The following is a 22,894-nucleotide window of genomic DNA, read 5'->3' on the forward strand; positions in this document are numbered from 1 at the left end:
GACCGCATAATGACTTACAACTTTATAAAATGACATAATAAAAATGGCAAACAATGACAAAAATGACCTAATAAATTAGCATTTTTTTGCTATTTGTTTAAGGTCGCACTAAGACATCGAAGGTTTTCGGCGACGGAAGGGTGGGAGATTGGGAAGGTAGCCGCCGTAGCCTTCATTAAGGTACAGCCCCAGCATTTGCCTAGTGTGAAAATGGGAAACAACGGAAAACCATCTTCAGGGCTGCCGACAGTGGGGTTCGAACCCACTATCTCCCGAATGCAAGCTCACAGCTGCGCGACTCTAACCGCACGGCCACTTTCTCGGTAATTAGCATTTCTACAATGTGGGAACTATGGTGAGGGTTTCTATACAAGTTAGCAATGTCTATTTAGAACCAATTAAAAAATGACATGTCACCAAAAATCCTAGCTCTGGTAATCACGGTAGTGAATTTAGATGCAATTTATAAGTAACCGTTCATTTTATAAATGCAGGCCCCATGGTGTAGGAGTAGCGTGCCAGCCTCTTACCCGGAAGCCCCGGATTCGATTCCCGGCCAGGTCAGGAATTTTTACCTGAATCTGAGGGCTGGTTCGAGGTGATTAGATTAGAATTGAGGAGCTATCTGATGGCGAGATAGTGGCGCTGGTGTAGAGAGCCAAGAATAACTACCGTGAGGATTCGTCGTGCTGACCACACCTCACCTCATAATCTGCAGGCCTTCGCGCTGAGCATCGGTCACTTGGTAGACCAAGGCCCTTCAAGGGCTGTTGCAGCATGGAGTTTGTTTTTCTGGTTAATTTTATACATTGTAAGAGACATTCAGCCGACTTAGCGCCGTTTCTAGGGAACATCACGGGGAGGTAGTCTCTTTGCGTTCCCCTTAGATATATTTTTTTCACTTTATGCAAGTTCGTCAAGTTTTTTATTTTTTAAGTGCTGATTCAAGATATTTGCATGGTTATGCAGTGATATTTCATTGTCACGTTTTCTCTTTATTAATTATGATTCACAATATTTCTATATTTACAATATTTGCATGATTTACAAATCCTGTAATATTCCAGGGTAGTTTCACTGAAGTTTCTGAGCGTAAGCAACACAAACTAGGAATGACCTTAGTTCGCCATCAACTTCAAGTATTTTTAAGACTTTTGAAATACTCTCATCGATCTTCACTGCTGATTTCTTCCTTCTCTTCCCATCGATATTCAAAACTATCCTGACAAATTGGTGACCGTAGTACTCTGCGTCTTCTCGAAGGGTCTTGATCAGCGAATATACATTCGGGTGCGCTCTCGAAATTAAACTGTTTATTCTTTGGTTCCAGCCTTCAGAAACGTTATTGGTCCGATGCCGCCTTCCACAACAGTTCCACATATTCCTTGCCATGTGCTCGTTATCCAGCCATTGACCAACGACATAGTCGTAAAACACCTGTAGATTCTGATTTTCAGGCGAGCTCTCCTGAATACATAGCCAACCATTATCAATCATTTCTAGGGAAATGAGCGCTAGTGCTGAACACATTCGAATATGAAGTCTAATTCCTTCATTTTCCCTGTACGCAGTAACTTGTACTTTCCTCCATATATATTGATTAAAATGACAGTTGCAACCAAAAATCTCAGCTTGAGGAAACGGCGTTTTAGCCGATTGGACGATGGCGATTTCGAAGTCCATAATACGTGTCACAGGGTTCCATCCTAGTACATTGTTTTTAACAGCTTCGAAGAAACGAGCATAAGGTTTCCCGTTTCTTGTTTGGTAACAGCGCGTAGACAGCTGGTATCGTGTTGGTTTCTTCCCAAGAACTTCCAAGATCGGCGTGGATGTTAAGTAACAGCCCAAACTGCTTGCTTGAACTTTTGAAGGTCCCGTCGACAAAGAAGGAAGAGCAACTTGATAAAGCAGATTTTCCTTTCTCGCTGGCAAACACTAATATCCTGACTTTAAGCCCCCTGTTGTCGTCTTCAAGTATGAATTCTCCACCGTTGTTCATTCCTATGTGTCTTTCCTGTATTATTACACCTCCAGAATCGATCGGGTCTTTTGTAGGTACCATTCTTTTCCGTTGGATACGATGTAATGATTGTTTGGCATTTCTATGTGATGGCAGCGATGTCACAAGGCCATAGCCTCTATTGAAGAGCTGGCCTACTTCTTCGGTGTAAACAGTTGAAATCATACTGTCTGTTTCCCTTGCACATTTCTTTTTTTTTTTTTTTTTTTTTTTTTTTTTTTTTTTTTGCATTTACTACACTTTTTTTCACTTCATTCGCTGCGTCGTCCGGAATGCAAACATGACTTGTCTCGCCTAAAACTGTATTATCTTTCGTTGTTATTCTTCTACTTTATTATTCTATTATTTTTCTTGAAATATGCGCACCGCCAATAAGTCATTTGATCTTTATTGGTATAGTCCACAATATACTGATGTCCGTCGTAAATCAACAAAGGCGGTCTCAGTGAACTCCATAGCTGCAGAGCAATTATCACCAGTTCAACACGGAACACTAGTGTTGTCACACAGGTATCAACTGTAGCAATGAATTCCACTTACCGGGTGAGCCCTCCCCTCCCCTGTTTCTGGTTTTCCAACCCTCCTTGGGCCTCCGTGCAAGTGTCACTGTATGAAATAGCCATGCTTAGTAATTTCCGGGACTTTTCGGCTTTCCGTGCAAGTATCAACACATTCCATCTCCGTGCAAGTGTCACTCCGTGCAAGTGTCACAACTTCGATCTCCGCAACGGAGAGCTAGCTGTGCGAGGTTTAGCGAGGGGCGAAGGGGCGCAACGCTTGGGCTGCAACATAACTCCCCGATGCCTTGCTCTCAGAAATACGTGCTTTCAAGTTTTGTAAATTGAACAATGCGCCAGATGCTTACAATGTACTTTAGTTTCCATCGTTCTCATTTGAGGTTTGGGCTTCACCGATAGCCTTGGTAACCCTCAGTATACGTCACTGAGCACATTATTTAACTAATAAAATTACTTTCCATCGAGCACAAAATATTCAAATGCTAAATTATCAACTGAAAGAACAATAGTCACTGAATATCAGGTGGGTAGTGCAAATATCGTAAGTCACTTATACATGTGTGGTACAAAATCGAAACAAAAACTGATTAGTAAACAGCGGACCAGTACTTAATTTTCTAAATTACTTCCATCAGAAGCTGTGGACTCTGGTGGTTTATTTCATACATCATTAGCTGTTGGCAAATTCTTGTTCCATTCATGTAGTTTCTCTGGAATTATACCAGTTGAGCACAAACATACCAAATATTTATTTTTTGCCTCATTGGTGGGTAATGGACAAGTTTAAGCCGGAGAAAGCTGCTGAAAAGGTTCTTTACAGTGCCTCCCTCGCCCTTGTACGCAAAGCTTCTTATACTCTCCACTCTGGTGATGGCTTTTAGTGCCGGGATATCCCTGGACGGGTTCGGCTCGCCAGGTGCAGGTCTTTCTATTTGACGCCCATAGGCGACCTGCGTGTCGTGATGAGGATGAAATGATGATGAAGACAACACATACACCCAGCCCCCGTGCCGTAGAAATTAACCAATTAAGGTTAAAATCCCCTTCCCGGCCGGGAATCTAACCCGGGACCCTCTGCACCGAAGGCCAGTACGCTGACCGTTCAGCCAACGAGTCGGACTCCACTGTGGTCATACCAGTAGAATATCACACCAGGGTATTTTTTTCATATCGAAAGCATTTTATGGCAAGCCACTTTAGTGTATCCTCATTTTGATCTATGTTTCTATTATGATGCACAGAAGAACTTAGAGCCTGGAAGTTGGAGAAGTCGCAGTACCTCAGCTCTGCGACTTCATAAGGATCTCTTGTCTTATTCTTTCCTCGCGTTGATCGAGTTTTCTTGAATATCTCCTTTCAGTCATTCATCATGTACACAGGGTTGTTCTTGGTATTTTCAATTGAATGTTTGAGATTAAAAAGGAAAATATTTCACTTTTTGGTTAAATTAAACTGAGATAGCCATTATGTAAATTATACGTAGTCGCATCAAAAAGTGGAAAGAAGGAAAAGAATGAACGAATATCTATGGAGCTATTGGAGGTTGAAGTTCATAGTGAGTTTTAAAAGGGAAGGAATGCGTTCGTTCTTAAACTCAGCTATTACCCAATTTTCTTTTGTAACTCTAGGAGAATATGATGAAATTAAATAGAGCGAGGGATCCCACCTCTACCGCCTCAAGGACAGTGACCTGGAGCTTCAGACTTTGGGTCGGGGGATACAACTGGGGAGAATGACCAGTGCCTCACCCATGCGGCCTCACCTGCTATGCTGAACAGGGCCTTGTGGAGGGGTGGGAAGATTGGACGGGACAGGCAAGGAAGAGGGAAGGAAACGGCCGTGGCCTTAATTTAGGTACCAACCCGGCATTTGCCTGGAGGAGAAGTGGGAAACCACGGAAAACTACTTCCAGGATGACTGAGGTGGGAATCGAACCCACCTCTACTCAGTTGACCTCCCGAGGCTGAGTGGACCCCGTTCCAGCCCTCGTACCACTTTTCAAATTTCGTGGCAGAGCCGGGAATCGAACCCAGACCTCTGGGGGTGGCAGCTAATCACGCTAACCACTACACCACAGAGGCGAACCGCAAAATACAAATGGGGGAAAAGTTCCCATTAAGAAAAAAAAACTAGATGATGTCTCGAAAGTTCTGCTCCGGGCGATGATGAGTGACTAGTGTTACAAAAGACATAGGGCCTACTAGACATTCTTTGTATGAAATAAACAGTGTGGCCTACTAAAGAAATATTGTTTTACGTTAGAAATGATTTACAAAATGTTGATAGGTGTGGATTAAAAAAGTAAATTTCTAAATTAAATTACATTTTTGTATACTCTTCACATTTCAAAACGTACTGAGATAAAGAAGAAAAATATTCCATTGACTTTAAAATAAACCACGAGCTAGAATATTAACACTACTTGGTAATATATATTACAGTATGGTGACAAATACACGTACAAACAAATATGTAATTGTACGTTTTTCAATGTGTAATAGTTATGTAGCTAAACTAATTTTTAGTTTACCGAAAACCACTGCGAGTGGAATATTTTCTTTTTTAGTCTCATCCACTCAGTTGCTGGCCGTAGCCGTGTCGAAACACCGGATCCCGTGAGATCTCCGAAGTTAAGCAACATTGGGCGTGGTCAGGCGTTGGATGGGTTGCCACGCGCTGTTGGTGGGGAGTAAGGGAATGGAGGAGCGGAAAGGAACTGGCCACCCTACCGCACGTAAACTCCGGCTCAGGAACACCTCTGCGGAGGTTCAGACCTGCCTTCGGGCAGAACAACCCTTACCTTACTCAGTTGCTGAATGTATTGAATCGTGTGTCACTTTCTGACGTGTCGTTGAAACGGCAAACAGGCGAACAGCTACTACGTGCTGTTTACGGGTTTGGCCACCGCATGTGTCAGAGAATAAAGACAATTACAGTAATTCCGTCACAGTTTTAGGGACCTTATTCTGTATGTACTTGAAGAGAATTGTTCCACGAACTTCCCCTATTTCCCATGTAGTTCATTCCAGCAATAGCAGTAAGCTTTGTTACACCCACCTCTTTCATACAGAGTCAAATTGCACACACAGAATTTCCTGTTGTAATACATTTGAGGTGGCTCGGAAGAGGACACCTGAAGAACACATTGTAAGTCAAATGTTACAGTTTGAAATGAAGCATCAGTTTGAGCCCTTCTCTTATCCAGTTATTTTGCCTCATTACAATTTCTTTCAAATGTGCGTCGTAAGCTACCTGCAACTGTAATTTCTTTTCATAATAAACTGATAAATACATGATAATAAAGGACACATTGATCCTTCTTTGGTTCAAAGAAGGACAAATTCTAGTTAGTGAAAAATATGCGTCTGTATGAACTGCTGCTTACTGGAACTTTCTTCTGTTCTCTTTTTACAAGCAGTACATTTTCAGGACGGAAAGACGACTGTCGGGTTACTTTCTGCTGCTGTACTTCCAGATATAGTGAGTCTTCACGTATAGGAAACTCTATATGTGTTTTCTGACAAGTAAAATCTAAACATTACTATTGTCGCGGCCACGAAATTAGGCGGGTCAGAGAAATTGCACTGTTGGCAAGGTTATGTAGCACCTGGCGAAGAAATGTCTAACTGAACACATCATTTCGGAGCGCGAGGCAAGTTGTTCTCTCTCCAGCTCCTGATGTTACTTGATACAATGTTTCGAAACAAATTATACTTCAAGCTTCAGAAAAGACTGCTGATTCCAGTGGTACAACTATTTTACATATAAACCACTTTAAATAATTATGAAAAATAAAATCTTGAACGAGTAAGTTTAAATCCGTAGAATCATGTATTGAAAATTTCAGTAAGCGGCCAAGTTTTTATTTCTTCAGCCAATTCAATTTTATCTGCGGGAAAAATGTAAAAAATCGCCTGACTTATATTTTTTATCTGAAACATATTTCCGTGAGTCTTGTAATTTTCCTGGAAAATGGCCCGCAAAACGATCATGTAAATGTCGCAAGCTGAGGCAGTTCGGGGCGCGCGCACCAACGCAGGCTGCAGGAAGCCCGTAAATACTTTCGGATTACATATTAATCCGTATCAGTTTTATTACATTATAACTTTAAATATCTGAATACTGTATATTGTACCGAGTAATATAGAAAAAGAACTAGTTTAAAGAATAGGTTTACATTAATTTACAATGAAGTAAGAATCGGTTTCTGGCTTCAAGGCAGTCTTAGTCACTGTCATCACTCATCGCACTATCTGTCGGGTCGTCTTTTACACTGATGATGAATGGCTCCATTCTTTCGTCCCTTACTATTTCCTTGGCCCAATCGTCTGTTTGAACATTTTCCGCGCGATTGAAGCACTTTTCCCAATCTGCAGCAGCCACACGGTCGATGGCTTCTGACGTGAGATTTTCTACGCCCTTTATTTTGAATGTCTTGTTCCTCTCTGCCACTTCTCTCTTGACTTGAGCCCAAATCAATTCACATTCCCTATCCATCTTTAACTGCACTTACGATGCGAGCTCAACAGCTGCTTGACGGGGAATGACTCGGGTAAGGTGGCCTGGAGCGGATGGGCTTCAGTTTGACAGCACTGCACGATCAGCGTTGCCAATCCGTGCCCGGGGGTAAGCGACTCTCGACCGTCTGTCGCTTTGCCGTTCCCATATCTGACGACAGCGCAGTTTTCCTCACCCGCTTAATTTGGTGGCCGCGACAATAAGTAAAATAAATTCACTACTACATAATAGGTATAATTTAGGACTGCCACATTTCAACATATTCTATGGTTAAGCCTGTGACCTGTGGGTTACGCTTCACTTACACTGAAATTTGAGTGCAACAGTCACACAAATAATAATTATTACTAACCTGAGATAACATCTTCCTTGGTTTCATTGACTGAACTCAGGACGAAAGCCACAATCCTTTTTGATCTGCTTAACATTGCTGTTTCTCATCATAACTATGTGTACAACCATGCACTTCTTGATGTCTTGCCGAACAAAAGCTCACTATCTGCAATAATGACTTTTTCCTAGTAAATGCTTCTTTCATTCTAAGAGATATTTGAGTCACTAACTACATAATGATTCTTTCTTGGCCACTATTGAACCAGTAATGCAGTTGGTGATTTCTTCTAAAATGAAAAAAAAAGGATGGGGCCTTCCTATGCACTTAATGACCTTTTCATTTGACAGAACAGTAATATTTTGGTCTCAAACCACATATAACTCTATTTTGGCCAAAAGTTCACTTAATGACTTTTACCTCTAAACCAATGATATGCAGAGATCAAGAATTTCCGCTAATTGTGGAGGGATTTACCGCCAGTCCCTGTTAGATTGTGATGTATGCCACTGATAATACAATGTCCTATTCGTTCGGAGAAAGAAAGTGAATGTGTACTTTCATCCTTAAAATCTTTACCTTTTTAATGCCACAATCAGAGCTGTAACTGGGGGTGGGTGACGTGGGCACTCGCCCAGGGCATCAAGAAGAATAGACGCATCAAAATAGGGACAAAGGTGACAAAAGAGCAAATTGGTCAATTAGCCTTATTCCTTGTACGTAACTGGACCCAGCAAAAATTTCGAACAACGTAAACCTGATGTATCTAGCTCTAATTCATTTTTTAAAAAATGTCTTAAAATGTCTTTAAAAAGCAGATTGTTTAAGGTTGATCAAACATTTTGCAATCAGTATGATGTTATTAGTTTCTAAACATTTTCTGAGGCCGCCTGGGTGAGGTACTGATTCTCCTCCCCAGTTGTATCCCATGACTGAAAGTCTCACGCTCCAAGACACTGCCCTTGAGGTGGTAGAGGTGGTATCCCTCGCTGAGTCCGAGGGGAAAAGCAACCCTGGAGGGTAAACAGATTAAGAAAGAAAGAAAGAAAGAAAGAAAGAAAGAAAGAAAGAAAGAAAGAAAGAAAGAAAAGAAGAATAAATAAATATTTTGATACTCCATCACATTGTCACTAGTGGAGTTACTTGGATGATGGCATGATGGAGACACTGTAGAATATAATTATAATCAAATAAATATTGGAAGGAGCCGAATAAAAATTATTTTTATCCATTAATATTAATAATTTCGAGTGGCTATTGCTAGCCTGGTGCAGCCCTGGTAAGCCGGACTCCCCGACCAGGGTGGGAGGCGTCTGCCTTGTGTGGGAAAATGCGTGTTGTTGTAGTGTTAGGTGTGGTGTGTAAGTTGCAAGGAAGTTAGGGACAGGCCACGAGCCAGGTGAATTAACCATTTCATGTTAAAATCTCCGACCCGGACCGGAATCGAACCCCGGGTCCTCTGAACCGGAGGTGACTACGCTGTCCATTCGCCAAGGAGTCGGACTCTTTGTCCGTTTAAGATTCTACGTTGAAAGAAAAGCAATGCTAGTGAGCAGTTATTAGTGAGAGAAAGTTTGAGCAAACAATAAGGACCGAATTAGTTGGCCGTGTGAGCTGGTATTCGGGAGACAGTGGGTTACAATTCCACTGTCGGCAGCCCAGAAGGTGGTTTTCCGTGGTTTCCCATTTTCACACCAGGCAAATGCTGGGGCTATACCTTAATTAATGCCACGACCGTTTCCTTCCCACCCCTAGCCCCTTATTATCCCATCGTCGCCATAAGACCTTTCTCTATCGGTGCGTTGTAAAATAAACTCTGTCCTATCTTCACCTTGTTAGTAATGCCAGTAGTTATCTAGTAGGCTATCTATCTGTTATACGGTATCAGTGAGGGGTTCTCGGTGATAACATTATTTCCCAACTGAAGAAAAAGGCCCTTGCCATATGTGTTGCGAAAAGTTCACTTCTCCACACTGTCAAACATATTACCTACTTCATTTCGTGTGTGGTGGCACCGTTGGTGAGTACAAGGGAACTTATTAGTATTCCATGCGTTGTTTGATTCTAGGTTGTTTTCTTCGTAGAGCACCCGCATCTTGGAAATATTGGTGCTATCGTTTGTCTGATTCTAGAGAACATGCGATTATGCAAATAGTTTTTCACCTACCGGTACATTTATAACAAGAAAAATATATACCATTTGCTGGAGTTTAATTAATTTCGTGTGGCTTTTTCTAGCCGAGTGCAGCCCTTGTAGGCAGACCCTCCGATGAATGCTGCGGCATCTGCCATGTGTAGGGAACTGCGTGTTATTGTGGTGGAGGATAGTGTTATGTGTGAGTTGCAGGGATGTTGGGGACAGTACAAACACCCAGCCCCCGGGCCATTGGAATTAACCAATGAAGGTTAAAATCCCCGACCCGGCCGGGAATCGAATCCGGGACCCTCTGAACCGAAGGCCAGTACGCTGACCATTCAGCCAACGAGCCGGACACTTTGCGAGTAGCAGCAAGAGATATCTGGTCTCCCTCAGGAGTCCTCAACTTTGAACCAGGGAATGACAACGTAGTTGAGACCTGACATACCTTCCACTAACTTGAACCAATCTGCTTACTGTTTTTACCACCAGACCCCCTTGGTGATTTTAGTTTTCTTACGATTCCGACGATATTATAGTTGTGAAACCTAGAGAGCCTTTCGTTTTCACTCCCCTCGAGGCCCTTTCTTTCCTTTTATTGATACTTTCATTCTTCGAAGGATCAGATTTGTTCCTCAATTTTCTACTTAATTAGTTGTTGAGAGGTGGGGGGTGGGGGGTGGGGGGTGGGTGGGTATGTGTGCACTAAACGGAAGAAAAAGGTCAGTTTTCAACTTTTTTAAATTTAAAAGTAGAACTCATTGACTACAAGTTCACAAAGTTTCAGGGAATCGCATTGGAAGTGCAATAAGAAAAAAAGTAACTGTCCGGCGCGATCATCGTGCCACGCCTACGTTTTGAAGTAACTATCATGATAAACATAGATTGCGTCCATTTCTTCTTCTTAATCTGCTACCCTCCAGTATTGGATTTTCCCTCGGACTCAGCGAGGAATCCCACCTCTACCGCCTCAAGGGCAGTGTCCTGGAGCTTCAGACTCTGGGTCGGGGGATACAACTGGGGAGGATGACCAGTACCTCGCCCAGGCTGCCTCACCTGCTATGCTGAACAGGGGCCTTGCGTGGGGATGGGAACATTGGAAGGGAGAGACAAGGAAGAGGGAAGGAAGCGGCCGTGGCCTTAAGTTAAGTACCATCCCGGCATTTGCCTGGTGGAGAAGTGCGAAACCACGGAAAACCACTTCCAGGATTGCTGAGGTGGGAATCGAACCCACCTCTACTCAGTTGACCTCCCGAGGCTGAGTGGACCCCGTTCCAGCCCTCGTACCACTTTTCAAGTTTCGTGGCGGAGCCGGTAATCGAACCTGGGCCTCCGGGGGATGGCAGTTAATCAATGGCAGTTAATCACACTAACCACTACACCACAGAGACGGACATATTTCCTTAATGGAAACTTAGGATACGTCTAGAAGGCTGTGATTTATTCTCTTGGGTCATGGAACAACCTTGGTTTTGTAGACCATCAGTGACTTGGTTTCGTACTTTAGAACTTAGCGTACAAGTAATACAAAGCCTACTCACTCACAGTGCTCTCTTCAGAAACAGTGTCCGCCTGGCAGTGCGCTTCTTGATCACTGCCGCGCTACTATACCACCTCACATCCCACTCACATCAGCACTCACTAGCATTGCTAACGGTAGTTAAAACCAGCACAAATGTACCTCTACACTAGACTTTCGGTACATTATATACGTTACTGAGCAGAATGAAGTAGAAAATAATAAATGTTCACTTTTTACCCCTAGGAATTCAATTCAGCTGTGGATTTTCATTTAAGATAACACACATAACTATCGAAATTAATGTCTGGCATTTAAAAGGATATAAGGTCTGCACTATGTATTTGTTTTACCACACCGTAGATTTTCGGTGAAAAGGAACGACTTTAACAATTTTTCTTGATATTTTCTTCTCATAAATTGTTTTTCTTCTCAAGAAGTAGTCTCGGCGATACTCATCTGCCATGCCGTTAGCATAGTTAGTGACAGAGGAGCGCAGAAACTTCTGCAGTATTATTCTGCTCAGTTCCTCAAGATGATCACTTTTCCCACAATGTAGAATAGGATTTTTAGCAACATGTGGCGACAGTATTTCGGTTAATGTTTGTGCTATTTTTGGACTGCCCGGCGTTACCTAAATCATTTCGTCCGTTACTTGCCCCTATTTCATCAGCAGTGAAACAAAACCTGGCTTTGGATACCTGAGGCCACCTCTGTCTTTTATTTTTATTAATGACGTTAGTGAAGATGGACTCTGGATACTACTAATTTTATCAAGACGCTCTTGACATGGCATGTGGTCTTCGACAACTCTTACAAAATACCCTCCAATATATGCCATTGCAACACTCGACATAGAAACTCATGGTGCTCCTTCGGCTTTTTCGATGCTTTCTATTTGTGTTTAAAAATTTCTTGTTAACTCTGGATTCGTTGCTGCTGGTTCATCCGCGTGAATTGTTGAGCTAGTACATTTCCCTGTTGAGTTAGATGTTGCCATCCAGTTACTTCAGGTGGAGTCAGGTGCTACATTTCCCGTGAGAGATGCACTAACGAGTCCAGTTAAAATTTCATGTAAGGCCTGTGTAACACTTGCAGAGTTTGTTTGGTCGTTGCTACCTCCAAGTTGTCTGATGCAACTCAATAAGCTTTCTACTTCATCAGAAGAAGATTTTCTGGTTAGCACAAAATGGAAGCCATTCTCAAGCAGGTACTTGACACACAGGATGGCAGATTTTGTCGTCAGACAAGCTGCTTGATAAGTTTATTTACTTATGAATTCCGCCGGACTTGCTGATGCTTTCTCCCAGAGTTTCAGATAGGAAATGAAGTCGTGCTCCAGCCATTCGAGTCTTTCATCATCAACTGAGAAGAAGTGCATTGCGTCTTCATTCCGAGAACAAATATGCTGCAAAGTGTTCTTCACGTTGAGTATGGTGAACCATTTAGCACTCACTTCAAGAACTGAATAGTAACTTCAGCATCCTGAAATTCTTTCATTCCAAACTGAGACCCGTATTGCCTCCAGAAATCGAGCGCTGAAATGACATCTGAAAGAGAAAATATTCACGGCTCTGCCCACCTAGATTTTCTCAAATGTTGTCGGGTAGACACGTTTGTGTGTCAGTCTTCTTACTAATTTTAGTTTCATTCCCTTCTGTAAGTCGTACAACTTCGTGAAGAAACTACCAGATATGGGTTTACCATCCTTGACCATATGCTTCTTCACGCCCTTAATGCATTTCTTAAATTTTTCAGTACATGGCATTGGTCATAAGAGATAGATACATTCTGTGAGCTGTCCGAGGGATATGGCACAACGGGTAGAGGGGTACTACCTCCAGAAAGCAAACGGAAAAGTTTCACATTTGTGGAGTGATTATCTGCCACTACACATACAACTCGAAAAGAAGTCTTTTCCACTTTATCAATAGCAAGTTGTTGAAGTACTTCAGCTTTTAGGTGCTTAGTAATAAAGTATGCCATAGGGATTTTAAAATGAGAAGCAAGTCCAACAAACACAAAACACAGAAGTGTTGTTGCAATCATTTTTTCTAGGCCTAAATCCTTTTCCAGTCCACCCGGTGACACACGTCCCTGTACTTCATCAGCTGCTTTACAGTAAAGCGCGTGGGGTTGAATAGCCATCTCATCTAAAATAATCGAGCCATTTTGCTTCTTCGTGCAGTCTCTTTATTATTAAGCTTGAAACCATTACACCAGTAGTGCTTCCAACATAACGAATGATAGTACACTTAGAGAGGAGCCTCCGTGGCTCAGACGGCAGCGCGTCGGCCTCTCACCGCTGGATACCGTGGTTCAAATCTCGGTCACTCCATGTGAGATTTGTGCTGGACAAAGCGGAGGCGGGACAGGTTTTTCTCCGTGTACTCCGGTTTCCCCTGTCATCTTTCATTCCAGCAACACTCTCCATTCTCATTTCATAGCATCTATCAGTCATTACTAAATCACTTTGGGAGTGGCGACTACATCGTACTAATAGCCTATATCTGTTTCATTCATTCCATTCCTGACCCGGTCAATGACTGGAAAACAGGTTGTAGGTTTTCAGGTTTTTTTTTTTTTTTTTTTTTTTTTTTTTTGTAGAAATACTTTAAGCTGTTCTTGTAGAAACTTTGCTTTTAAATTTCCTTCAGCACTCGAAGCCTCAACTGCCTCTACATTATAATCGACCATTTTTTCTCTAGCTTACTGATTTGTTTTTTGAAGTGCTGTTGGTAACGCCTCAGTGCAGATATCTTCTACCTTGCACGTCGAAGTGACCTACTCAGTGTTTGTGATATCCTATTCCGCGAGTTTGTATGTCGCACATGTAACTTTGATTGTGTAGACACATTTTTCTTGGCTAAATCACTACCACTTGAGATACCAGTTGGGGGAGGGTGCGGTCGTCATCAGGAGCACAAGAATTATTCGGAAAAGGACCAGCATTGGGAGATGTTCTGGATATAATTGATTTTACAATACATCTTCTTGGCACTGAGAGTTTAATTTTCTTACTTGGCGGGTAATCACTAAAGACGCTGGGCACCGCATCAGGCTTTAACCGCTTTAGCTTTAGTTCAGGTTTGTAGTAACTTTCCATGAAGTACCTTGTCTGCTTATTCCTTTATTCCATAATTCCCTAGTTGGCTCTTGGCAAGGGAATTCATTGAAACTAGTTCCAGGAACTTTATTTCTAGAACATTGTTTACAAAACGGTACGCTACAGTACATCATCGTAATATAATTGACGTAATTTGGCAATACGACGTCACCCGTAAGCATACAACGTGTAGAAATACTGCCAACCGAGGTGTTCATGTGAGGTTGAATTACGGCGCCTCTAGCGGTAAATATAGCATCCACCACAGGGTGGACAGCTATGACTGTTTATTGGGCAGGCCATTTTTTTTACTTGTAGCATGACGAATAGAAATGAATGGTGTAACGACTCCCTCTGGATCACATGTTAACAGACCCGGTGTACATTTTCTCCGCCATCTACAGCGCTGCTGTTAGCATAAAGGCTACAGTGACTCTATATCGCTGCCTGCTCGATTATGCACCCGATGGCTGCTGCCATTGGATGCAGATATATCAGGCAGTGCTCTATATGTATATATCACTCGTCATTCGTCACTCTCTCACGCCCTTTTATTTTTGCGGCTGGGTGGCTCTCTCCTCATCATTGTCTCAGCCGGGCCAATCAGTAATAAATAGGCAGACGCCTCGTTGGCTGTCGCCTCCCTGCTCATCATGTATGCCTGCCTTATCAAGGGCGTGGACGTATCCATCTCTGAATCCTACATTTACTAGCGAATCGCTGGTATTCCTGGCATCTCGTCGCTTTCAGAAGTTATCCGGCTACAATCCGCCTTTCGGGGCAAACTTCCCCGGATGTCCTGCTCCTCTACCGCAACTTGAACGACGTGTCCTGCTTGATTACCAATGGCGTCTTTCTCAAGACACATCTCCATGAAGTGGTCTCCGCTCCTGAGGATCTCTTACGGGACCTGCGCCATCTTCCAGATCCCCCTATCACCGTTCAATCCCGTTACCCGCCTAAGTCCGCGCAGTCCTCTGCTTCCACTACCACTACTATTACCACAACCACTATTCCTACCACCACGCCCTCCACTACCACTGCTTCTCTTTCTTTGACTATTCCCACCGTCCTTACCACGACAAGTCATTCTGCTCCTATTATGTCTGCCCCGCTCACCACCCTACCCCGTCACAATTTGCCTCTTGATCCCTCTATTGATGTTATCGTCGCAGATCGCACGGCCGCTGTCCCCGTTCACCACCAGCCCCCTTCCCCAAATAGTGTTATCCGCGACACTGACTCTGCATCTGCTGTCCTGGATCTGTCTTTCAACCGTTCTCCCGATGCCACTGCTGCAGCTCCACCAGTTTCCTCTGGCAATGCAGACGTCTCCACTTCCGCACGTCATCTGTCTCATCCTCCGAACTGTGTTATCCGTGGGCTCTACCCTGCCGTCACCGAACGGGATCTCCTTCATGAACTGAAGCAGTCCGGCATCCCAGCTCGCCGAGCGAGTCGCATATTTAACGACGACGGCCCGACCTACATGATGCGCCTTCAACTTTCAGCAGATGCAGACGTCGATCACCTCATCGCTACTGGCATCCGCTTTCGTCGGCGGGCGTGTCGCGTGGAGCCATCTCGCTCCCCACGTCGAACTGGCCCCCCATCCTCTCCCGACCCTTTTCCTAGTTCCCCATCTATTCTTCCCCCCCCCCCCCAACCGCCGCCTAATGTCAACCTCCCCACTCCACAATCAACTTTCATTCTACCCCCTCTCCAGATCTTGGATCTCCTTCGTCTATACGCCACTTCAGTTACAAAAATATGACCACTACCCTCTACTACCTTCTTCTGCAATATTATCCCACTCCGTATTCCAACTTCCTTCCGCACCCTCCTACTCTATCGCCTCATTTGATGTAACATATTTTTGTACTTCTGTGTAGAGCTCTTCTGGAATGCGCGCCCGAGATCCGCCAATTCAAATAAACGTCCTGTTTCTTCTCCTCCGGGTCTTTGTAGGGGTTGGCTTGTGCGGGGCGCTTTGCGGGTCTTCCCTGGGGCCTGGCTTGTTGTGATGGTACCCTTACGCCCCATTCAATCATTGCCTCCCTTCCTGGCATGTACAATACATGCCTTTCCATGTCTAATGATTTCCCGTGTATTTTCTCACTTTCTACGGCCTAAGAGCTCAGTAGTTGAGCTGATGGCCCGCTTCCCCCTTCTGGGGAAGAATTGAAATAACCTACTGATGATGATGATGATGATGTATATAAAGGCCAAGTAGGCGCGCTTTCTGTCGGCTTACAGCGGAAGTATGTAAACAGTTTCTGGTCTTTTCCGGTAGTTTTATACGGTACGCACAAAATATCTGGTGTCAACTTTTCGTGAACTGAAAAGTCAAAAAGATTAAAAATTTGATGATGATGATTAGAGACAAGAATTATAGGCACTGAAACAGTTAAAATAGGCAGGCATATAGGCTCTTAAATTAGCCAAAATAGGCATTTAAATAGGCACTAACGTGTAAAATAGGCATGAAAAAATTAGTTATAATTTAATAACACACTCAATTACTAAAAAAGGAATTTACAAGCAACGTTTCAATGTTTTCCGGTAACAATCTTGTACTTCTTCATCTGGTTTTATTTCACTGACAGCGGCTGCCTTCCCAGAGGTTCGGTCAAAACTTCCCCTGACTTCTTCCACAATCCTAAATGACTCCACTAGCGGCATGCCACTCTTCTCCAACTTGGCGATTGCTCCCGGTAGCTTGTTGAAATTTGAAGATGCTCCGGTTTATGCATGGCCATACTAGCTCCCTACATTGCAGTGCATAGGTCTGAAGAAAATGGTTGTTGGTTGCTGCCCAAAGTGGATTGGTAGAAAGGCTGCGTTGATACAGATTTATGTATTCGTGTCCGGCTCCATGGCTAAATGGTTAGCGTGCTAGCATTTTGGTCACAGGGGTCCCGGGTTCCATTCCCGGCAGGGTCGGGAATTTTAACCATCATTGGTTAATTTCTCTGGCACAGGGGCTGGGTGTATGTGTCGTCTTCATCATCATTTGATCCTCATCATGACGCGCAGGTCGCCTAAGGATGTCAAATCGAAAGACCTGCACCTGGCGAGCCGAACATGTCCTCGAACACTCCCGGCACTAAAAGCTATACGCCATTTCATTTATGTACTCGTATCAGATGCATCGCAGTATTTCTAAGTTGATCTATGTGGTATTTTTCTTACATTTGATCTGAAAAATAATAAAATTGACATAAATTACATTGGCCCTAAATCTTAAATTTCTACAGTTGGGCTAATTGGCAATAATGCTCAGTATGTATCATGCATTTGTTTCATAAAAAAAGACTATTAGAGATGATGTTTCTAGAAGTATAAAACTTTAAAGTAGGAACAAGGGAAGTAGTATTTTACATGGAAATATGTCCTCAGAGATTTTCAGTTAGAATTTGGCAGTATCGTGTCGAGTTCACGGGGTGAAAAATGTGATAAAAAAGACGTGAAATGATACCGGAGTAGCGTAGAGGAGAGAATCGTCCTTTATGCTTGCCAAGGACCCACCAAGCTGACACCTAGCAGTATTCTTACTTATATAGAAGAATGAAAATGGAGGCACTATAAATCTCAAATTTGTGAACAATTAATTTGTTGCTATTCGCCAGTTTTGCCAGCCAGGTCAGCTGTCATGAAGACTATTTTCTGTTGCCTGCAATAGATCCTGCATCATGTGTGCCCACAAGGCTGCCACCCTCGTTGAAAATTATAAACCGCGTAATTTGAAATTGTTGTGGCATGCGCCCATAACCTTATTTTTGTCACAATTTAGCAAGACTCTAGAGGGGATGCTAGAGGCTTGTTAACTTGGGAGCTTACGCCCCTCAGACTCTTTGTTCCCATCCCCTCCCCCTCCCTAAAGCACAACGTACTAACCGGACCTCACCAATCCAGACCAACGGTCTTTTCGCTGGCCTGGTATGGTAAAGATAGTCTTGGCAACCTTGTAAAACACACTTTGGCATCGTCCTAGCCGGGGTACATTGGATCTGCAACCTGTGTTTCGCGAAGTGTAATAGAATTCATGATTTTTTAAAGGGAGTTTTCAAATTGCATTTCAGTTGTAGATCTCTATTTTCACAGAAAAAGAATCACAGTTCAAAATGCCGATTTCATTTTCATCTATTCTATGACAAGAGACCACCGGTGTTCTAAATCACCGTTCAGAAATTTAATGATTATTTACATTTTAGCAATATAAATTATTGAAAGTTCACGACTAATACATCATTGCTACAATGAAATGCGATAATAGTTCTCAATCACAAAAAAGATAAAAGGATCAAGCAAACCTACCTCCTTACAGCAAGCTTGACAGATTACCCTTCCATCCGTAGTGAAATTGGGATCCCCTCTGATCCACTGCTTCAACCAGTAAGATTTCGACGATTTTTCTTTGGGCATTGCCTCAAACATGTTTCTTCTTCTTCTTCGAGAAGATAGTTCTGTCGAGCACACTAGCTACAATATAATGCACTGGAAGAAAATCGGCCTTTTTAAAATACAGTTAAAAGGCAACAAATAGGCAATTATACTTCAAATAGGCACAAACCCCTGAAATAGGCATTTTTAGGCACAATAAAACCAACGAAATATAGCTAAAAGACCCTAAAACGGATTAATACCTCAAAAGCCTACGTTTCTGAACACAGGAATAAAATAGGCAAATAGGAAAATTCCCGTCTTTAATGATGATGGTGATTGTTGTTGTTTAAAGGGCCTAACAACTAGGTCATCGGCCCCTTAAGTATTTGAGAAGTAGGGCGTATACTTTGGCATATGCTTCAATTTATTACCGCATGAGAATATGTATGTATGTTCAGTCCGTCAGCGATGCCGCTGGTGGGATCCTCAACAGCTCTGCCATCAGCTGTCATAGATGGCCTAGGCATCACTGAAGAGGCGTACTAGGGAAATGAGGAGTGAGGTAGTTTCCCGTTGCGTTCCTCACCGAGCCAGAGTTGCTATTACATATCAGTCTGCCAAGTCCACTGAAATGCATACACCGGGCTGAGTGGCTCAGACGGTTGAGGCGCTGGCCTTCTGACCCCAACTTGGCAGGTTCGATCCTGGCTCAGTCCGGTGGTATTTGAAGGTGCTCAAATACGTCAGCCTCGTGTCGGTAGATTTACTGGCACGTAAAAGAACTCCTGCGGAACGAAATTCCGGCACCTCGGCGTCTCCGAAAACCGTAAAAGAGTAGTTAGTGGGACGTAAAGCAAATAACATTATTATTAAATGCATACACCAACCGACCCTATGAGCAACATTTTCACACCATTCATAGCAGGGACTGGCTGCATAAGGATTGGCATTACTAGCATCGCTCATACCTCAGTCACTTTCATACTGTCAAAGCCAAGGATAAGACAGGGGGACAGATTTATGATAGTAACAAAATTGCTCTAGCCTATACCAGAAGACATAGTGCACTGTAAACACTAGGTCCTGCCAGCAAAGGCGAATGAGAATATGCCAATATGCTATGTCCCGGGTTACAAATCGGGTTGCGATAAACAGTCAAAAAATAAAATTCACCCGAAAGGATTCAAATTTGTTCTACAGGTGGTCGAAGGCTACTCCACGACAAGAGCTGCCTTTGGGTGATAAAAGTCGTATTTGTGATCTGCATTTTACCGCCGAACTTATTCAAATCTGTGACAGTTTCATTATTAATGGTGAAAAGTGGAAATTCCAAGACAAAGACTCAAACTGGATCCCACAGCAGTCCCACACATTTTTCCAAATCTTCCATTATATTTATCCTGAGACATCACAGTAAAAATATGTCCATATTGAACCCTTTTGGTCCATATTTAGGGATACCTACCTTTCTTACCTATCAGCAAAGTTCATGAGATCTGTCTCTTGGGTCGTATCGGGTTCTTCGTCACTTGCTGAGGTAAAGGTAGGGTTCAGTAATTCTAATCTATCTACTTGAATGAAAGGTCAGTAGTATAATGCAGGGATTCGGCCGCCTCCTCCTCCTCCGGCTCTCGGGAGAGGCCTCCTCCTCCTCCTCAGCCAGTGGCCTCCCAGTGGCCACCTCCTCCTCCTCCTCAGCCAGTGGCCTCCCAGTGGCCTCCTCCACCTCAGCCAGAGGCCTCTTCCAGTGCTGCCAACTTAACCTAACTAGCGCGAGATAAACAAAGCCACGTGCTTTTTGACAGACAACAACGCACCGCTAACCTCAGTACTGCCATCTTGACGGGCCTAAACCTTAGTGGTACCAACTTAACCTCACAAGCGCGAGGTAAACAAAGCCACGTGCTTTTTGACAGCCACGTGCTTTTTGACAGCTGTCATCCGCCATCTTTAAACTACAGAGCGCTGTGCTGCCCTCTTTCGTCACCTGTCATCGGCAGTGCTGCCATCTTGGCGGGCCTAAACCTTAGTGCTACCAACTTAACCTCACTAGCTCGAGATAAACAAATCCACGTGCTTTTTGACAGCCACGTGCTTTTTTGACAGCTGTCATCTGCCATCTTTGAGCACAGTGCTGCCCTCTTTAGCTACTTACCTTTGAAATGTGGTGGCGGATAATTTGAAAAATGCTTTTTGACAGCAGCCATCTTGCATCGCAAACCTCAGTGCTGCCCTCTTTAGCTAGATACCTGTGGTAGCAGACAATTCCACGTGACAGCAGCCATCTTTAATCAAGAGAGCACCGTGCTACACTCTATGTGGTGGCGACAAATTCTAAATGCTTTACAAACCCATGTGCTTTTCTGACAGAGCTGTCATCCACCATCTTTAATCACCGTGCTGCCCCGGTGACGGCAAATTCTACGTGCTCTTGTTTAGAAACAAAGCTTTTAATCCAGAGAGAACAGTGCTGCCCCGGTGGTGGCAAATTCTACGTGCTTTTTTGACAGCTGTCATCCGCCATCTTTAATCCAGAGAGAACCGTGCTGCCCTCTATGTGGTGGCGGCAAATTGAAAAATTCCACGTGCTCTTGTTTGAAAACATACTCACGTGCTTTTTTGACAGCTGTCATCCGCCATCTTTAATCTAGAGAGAACAGTGCTGCACTCTATGTGGTGGCGGTAAATTCCATGTGCTTTACAAACCTATGTGCTTTTCTGACAGCTGTCATCCGCCATCTTTAATCTAGAGAGAACAGTGCTGCACTCTATGTGGTGGCGGCAAATTCCACGTGCTTTACAAACCTATGCGCTTTTCTGTCATCCACCATCTTTAATCTAGAGAGAACAGTGCTGCACTCTATGCGGTGGCGGCAAATTCTACGTGCTTTACAAACCTATGCGCTTTTCTGTCATCCACCATCTTTAATCTAGAGAGAACAGTGCTGCACTCTATGTGGTGGCGGCAAATTCTACGTGCTCTTATTTGGAAACAAATTCTACTCGCTCTTCAGCTGTCATCTACCATCTTTAATCAAGAGAGCACCGTGCTGCCCTCTTTGTGGTGGCGGATAATTTGAAAAAATTCTTTTCGACAAGCAGCCATCTTTAATCCAGAGAGAACAGTGCTGCCCTCTTTAGCTACTTACCTTTGAGGCGGTTAATTTGAAAAATTCTTTTCGACAAGCTGCCATCTTTAATCCAGAGAGAACAGTGCTGCCCTCTTTAGCTACTTACCTTTGAGGCGGTTAATTTGAAAAATTCTAGCTGCCATCTTTAATGAAAAGGGCATCGTGGTGCTATCTTGCGGGTAATATTTTACGTCACAGCTGTCATCCACCATCTTGCATTGCTAACCTTAGTGCTGCCCTCTTTAGCTACTTACCTTTGACAAGCTGTCACCCGCCATATTGCATCGCAAACCTCAGTGCTGCACTCTATGTGGTGGCGGATAACTTGAAAAAATCTTCTTGACAAGCAGCCATCTTTAATCAACAGAGCACCGTGCTGACATCTTTAGCTACCACCATCTTACATCGCTTACCTCGCTGCTGCACTCTATGTGGTGGCGGTTAATTCGAACAAGTTTAATCGGGTAAGCTAGAGTAAGCACGTGCTGCAGTGATGACGTTATCATGCATGTTTAAACCCGTTCGTTGACTAAAAGCTTTAGTCTTCGGGAAACAGTGATAGAGTGTGGAGTGCAAACATGACGAAAACATTAATAGTTGATGTGCAAGGCTTTAAAGTAAACGGAAACAAGTTTGTGTTTAAAGAGGTGGCTGTGTTAGATTGCTGTGTGTTGTGGGCACCAAAACTTGTTAGTTTAGTATTTAGTCCACCGTTCCCTTACTGTTTGCAAACAGATGAAGATAAAAAGCAGACTCAGTGGATTGAAAACAATTTAGGTTTGAAGTGGGAAGAAAAAGGAATACCTTATCGTTTTCTACCTTTAATGATGAATGCACATTTGTCAAGAGCAGATCTTGTTCTTTTAAAGGGTTGTGAAAAGAAAGAATGGTTGCGTGATTTTCTACCATCATCATGTGAAGTTATCGACATGCATGAATTGGGGTGCCCATCATTTAAAACTCTTCCGAAAGAGCATAGTAGAGAAACAACTAAACAGTCTTTACAACATGTATGCATGCTCTTTGATTGGTTGTGTCGCAGTGCATGTCGGGAAGTGAACAACATATGTAAAGTGCAGTGTCGAAATAACCTTAGTGTAAAAGAAACATTTGTAGAGTAAAGACATCATGTCATTTCTAACAGATACTAAGTGTAACGCAGTTGAAAAGGCGATCGTAAAGTTTTATGCATGCAAAAAGAAACTAAACACTTTTACTGAAGAAG

This window comes from Anabrus simplex, chromosome 3 (genome assembly GCF_040414725.1).
Source record: "Anabrus simplex isolate iqAnaSimp1 chromosome 3, ASM4041472v1, whole genome shotgun sequence".
Lineage (NCBI taxonomy): Eukaryota > Metazoa > Arthropoda > Insecta > Orthoptera > Tettigoniidae > Anabrus > Anabrus simplex.